This window comes from Capsicum annuum, chromosome 10 (genome assembly GCF_002878395.1).
Source record: "Capsicum annuum cultivar UCD-10X-F1 chromosome 10, UCD10Xv1.1, whole genome shotgun sequence".
Classification (NCBI taxonomy): Eukaryota; Viridiplantae; Streptophyta; class Magnoliopsida; order Solanales; family Solanaceae; genus Capsicum; species Capsicum annuum.
In genome coordinates this window covers 182,125,404-182,130,649 of record NC_061120.1, presented here as the reverse complement: position 1 = coordinate 182,130,649, position 5,246 = coordinate 182,125,404, and the positions used below count along the sequence as shown (strand labels likewise).

Here is a 5,246-nt window from a genome sequence, read left to right as displayed (position 1 = left end):
TTAATTAAGTCAAACAAGCACCTCAATATTTTGTTCCATTTTCAGCTCCTAATCCCTTTAATCTAACCTTAAACTTATACACACTTGATCACTTTAAACTTCAGATTCAAATACTAGCTTACGATCCCAAGTTTAAATAGTTGTATTGACGTTAACTTGGTCGCATCACATAAAAACTGCACGGGCAGCATACACCATTAACACTTGCATAACAATCTCATCCATTACTATACCACAAGGATATAAAAGGTTCCATATAAGTAGAACAAGTACAAGCAAAATACGGAATGTTACATAACAAACTATCAAATTTGCTAGCTAATTCCAAGTAGACATTTGAACAAGTGTTTTTAAAGGCAGAGGCGTAAAACAAGGTGTTTTACTTGGTATGAGTGAGGGGTAAAGCTCCAAGGCGATGAGATGTAAGCCCCATGGATCCATTAATTTTTAATATTTTATAAATTAATATTATTAAAAATGAATATTTTTTAGAAGAGATAAATCACCCAAAAAGGTAAAATTATAAAAATAAATAACATGCATCTAAAACTATTTCGCCAAAAAAATAACCCAAGTCGCATAATACAACTAATATATAAAGTCATCTTCTCATATAATAACCTATTATGTCCTAAATACACAAGTTTGTATAAAAAAATAATACATAATGAATCAATCCTACCTTCTTGTTACTCAATCAGTATATTAACGCACCAATTTACCATATATTATATTTTAAAAGAGAGCAAAAAAAAGTAAATAGTAACTTAAAGACTAGTCACTATATTTGCAAAAAACTAAAAGAAAAGAAAGGAACCAGGAAAGATGAAAGTGTGTATCCAATACCTTCTTGAGTAGCGGTATCATCGACACCCACCGGCAAATACGTTTGAAAGTGTGACTTTTAAGCTTTCTTTGACGTTTGATTTGAATATTTAAGTATTTAACAATCATATATTTTACTATTAATTTTAAATTAGATATTATTTAATAGGAAAAAATTATTTTATTTTGTAAAGTTTTCTGAGCTTACGCCTAATTTATGCCTCGCGCTTGGGGGAACGCTCCAACGCTTTGGCAAAACGCCTCAAATTTCAGGATGTTCGCCTTTCGATACTTTCGCCTCCCCAAAATGCCTCAATGCTTTTTTTGCTACGCCTCGCCCCGAGGCTCACCTCAGACTGTCTTTTAAAACACTAATTTGAACTACTGTTTGTTCCAATTGAACATTTAAACACATGATAAAATATTTTTATTAAACACTAAATTCTATAGTTTTTTTACTCTTGTTCTCAAGTGCCTATTATATAGATAAATTAACCACATAAAATTTATTTTCTAGATTGGCCATGGCTCGTGCTCAGTACGGCCCAACAAGCTCATTTTCCTAATAAAACTTAAACAATGCATGTGTTGACATGAACATGAAATTTTTACATACAAATGGGAAGGAAATAAGCTTATATATCTTTGAATCGATGAAATCAAATATTGATTTGTACCAAAGTGTAAACAGTCAATAATAAGCAAAATACGAAGCAATATATATATAATATGTGCACTATTGATTTTTTAGTTACAAGTATATAAGACCACTTATAAATCAACCATCATACATATATGAACTACATATACATATTTTGCTATTAAATTCCCTCCACTTTGACCTTGGCCTGTGGTGCTCAATAATATCCTTCACCCAAAATATCCATCACGGCCCCAACCTAAATGTCCTGTTGGCGATAGCTCGTTGTCTCATTCACATTCTCCAGTCCTATAAGATCAATTCACCGCATAGATTACCAATTTTTTTGAATTAGAAAGTAATACAACTATATTGTTTAGCAAAAGAAAATTACATGCAAGTCTCCTAACTGAGCTTATTAAACTTTAGTAAGTGAATCTATCAAGTAGATAGTACTCCCAACCTCATGTGCCACAACATCTGCTGTTCTTGCTCTCTTTTATCCTTTATTATTGATCCAACTGCAGGTGTAACATGATATTTCAAAAATGTAAAGACCTTCGGATTCCCTACCAATCCCAATCACATTCCCACTGGAGAGTGCCTGTAATACATGCAAATCAGGATAGAATGATACTATACAACTCAGTTCCCTAGTGAGTTTTGAAACAGAGGATATATTAAACTTAAAATTTAGCACATGTAATACATCCTTCAGAAAATAATTCCCTAGAAGTAGAGTATCTCCTGTATGTTTAATCTTTCTTTTGTTTCCAGTGGTATTTGCACTTTATTATTTTCTAAACTCTTTACAACTCTAGGCTCTCTCAATATCCTGTCATAATGTGTAATTTGGTGTGTAGCACCTGAGTCGACTACCCAATCCAGATCAACATCACTACTCAAAATAGCCATACCTGCTGGAGCATTGGCCTTGCAACTACTGCATAAAAATATATCTTTATATATATATATAACATTACACAAATATAATATACAACAATGACGACAATATTACCCAATGTAGTCCCACATGGTGGGGGCCTAGGAAGGATAGGGTGTAACCAGAACTTACCCCTACATCACGGAAGTATAGAGGCTTTTCCACCAATATGTAATCATTACTCCTACACAAGTTCACACAAGTAATGAATGAAATTACCTCTGCCCTTTTGAATTCTTGATTTATTGCCTGTTCTTTTGCTGCTTCTGGATCTTTTTCAATTGCAGTACCTGCTTGTTTCAATCTATCTTTTTTTTTTTTGCAAGTGATGATACACTTTTGATTTCATCTTCTTGACTCATTTTGCCTTCATTTCATGTCGGAAAAGAAGACTACGCGTCTTAGCAAGCTAGTCTTGGCGCTCCCTCACATCTTCTACAGATTTCTATCAAAGTGGTAAACATTAAATATAATATAAATTTGCAGGGACCCTTTTTTTCTGAAAAAAATTGAATATCCATGGGTAAAAAATAAGTGTGTAAAATTTTATGACCTCCATACCTTATTAAGTTCAAGAAGCCTTGCACCATCTTTTCTATGAGCTTCAACGACTTCATGGTCGTTGAAAAAAGAAGAATTTTTTTTTCTCAAAATCACTTCTTGGTTCAAATTCAGCAGCTATTGCTCCTACAGTAGAAAATTTCACGTCCTTATCTTCGTCAAAATATATAATCGGTGCCTCTTTGTTTCTTTTGACATGAAGGTCCCATTTTGTTACATCCGCCTGGACAAAATCATAAGCTGCACCTCTTTCCAATATTCTCTCTTGATCTGGTTTCGGTAGAGCTGCGTGAATGGGCATGGACTTCTTCTCCATCCAACTCATGCTCTTCTTAAGTTTTCCATGGTCAGGTTTCCCATGGAGGGGGTTCAGAAGATCCTGGATGCTAATGCGGCTATCCCCATCCAAAATATCACGATTGAGATTATACTCATACTCTAAATATGCCTCAAATATAATAACATCATTTTTCATACAGATCTTTTGATCAGTTTTTCTCATCATGCATTAAACAATATATTCAAAGAAATGACGTAATGACAAAAATTCCTCTTTTATTCTGGGGTCGAGGAGAATGCACGGGATTGTGGAAAGCAGAGCACTAACTCGATCTAGCACAGAGGACAGATAGGAATATCATCAGATAATGTAGCATACCATAGATGTTACACCATGCAACGAAGACAAAAACATAAGGGCCACATCAGATAGATATCAATACATGAAAACTGAGTGTAGGACATCTGAACAATATATTGTATAGATATAGTTTTACTTTTGATCAACAAAGTATATTATAGATTTGTATACAAAATGAATATACCCAACATAAAATCACATAAACACACACATAAATCAATAGATATCCTATGTATCATTGCAAAACACCTAACAGGAAATAATATGCAAAACATTGCATAGAGTGCATGAAACATTGCATGCCAAAATTATTTCAAAAATGAGGGAAGAAAATAATTAATAATGTACCATTTTTCCAGCCTTGTCAATTCCAAGAATAAGGACATGAAACTCTGTCTTGCTAAACATGTATTTATATAGTCCATAAAAACAATGAAAACATCTCCAACTTCTTCTGTTTGCTCTATGATTCACTACAAATTACAACAGGCTATATGATGATTTGTTCTCTAGTCATCACTCATCAGAAGGAAACCTGAAATGAAATGACTCATTACCATCTCCGTGGATAGCAAGAAAGACATGTCAATACCCGAATAAACCCAAGTCTATGTACAAATAACAAAATTTTTGATACTACTGATTGTTGTAGTGTTCTTAGAACACCTTGTTCTCTTCAAGGAAATAAAGGAACAAGAGCCCTTACCAGACCATCTGTTCTAATGGAGTAGGCTCATAGCACTTATTATTCACCTTGTCAGGAGTGGATATAAACTTGAAATGAAAAATTAGAACAATCAATGCAATATACTTTTTTTTCAAACCTTATTAATTTTTCTTCCTTTCCATTAGTTTTAATGTGTTTTTTGTCGAAACCTTACCAACTTTTCTTCGTTTCCATTACATCGATGAAGCTTCTAACGCTAAGTGAGTTCATTCAAGAGTAAAAAGCAAGAGATCAGGTAAAGAACTTACACTATCACTCTAGTTAAAGCTGCATGTGCAGATTCTTCTTTCTAAAAGAGAGAAGAATACGTTGTGAGTAAAGGAATGTGTCCGGTTTACTGGTAGCTGACTTCCCATTAACTTTCTTAAATAACTTTCGAAAAAGGCTCAAAAATATTCCTGAATTATCCGAAATAACTCAAAAATGCCCTTCGTTAGATTTTTGGCTCAAAAATACCCCTTCGTTAAATATTTGACTCAAAAATACCCCTCCCTCTAACGGAATTCGAAAAAGGATAAAAAATACCCCTGAATTATCTGAAATGGGTCAAAAATACCCCTCTATTAAATAATTGGCTTAAAAATACCCCTCCCTTAACGAAATTAAATTATTTCGATTATTTCGTTAATTTATATAAAGTTCATCATTTAATTTATATTTCGTTAATTTTTTTAAGTGAAAATTTATATTTCATTAATTTTGTTAATTTCTTTAAATATTAAAAAGATGTAAAGTGAAAATACCTTTTTAGAATAAATGTATGTTTATTTTCCAAATCAAATTCAACCAATTTATATTATAATTCAAATATTTTTTTTTCAATATCTTATTTTTAAAATTAAAAAAATACTTTTATGTAAAAAAATTAAAGTATTAGGGTTAAAAAGTTAAAGTTAGGATTTAATTCAAT

General features: G+C 32.4%; 1 pseudogene; it reads right to left on the bottom strand.

Annotated features, from left to right (window-relative positions):
- Positions 1 to 1,562: 1,562 nt before the first annotated feature.
- On the bottom strand, positions 1,563 to 4,800 carry LOC107854802 (annotated as a pseudogene).
- Positions 4,801 to 5,246: the final 446 nt, after the last annotated feature.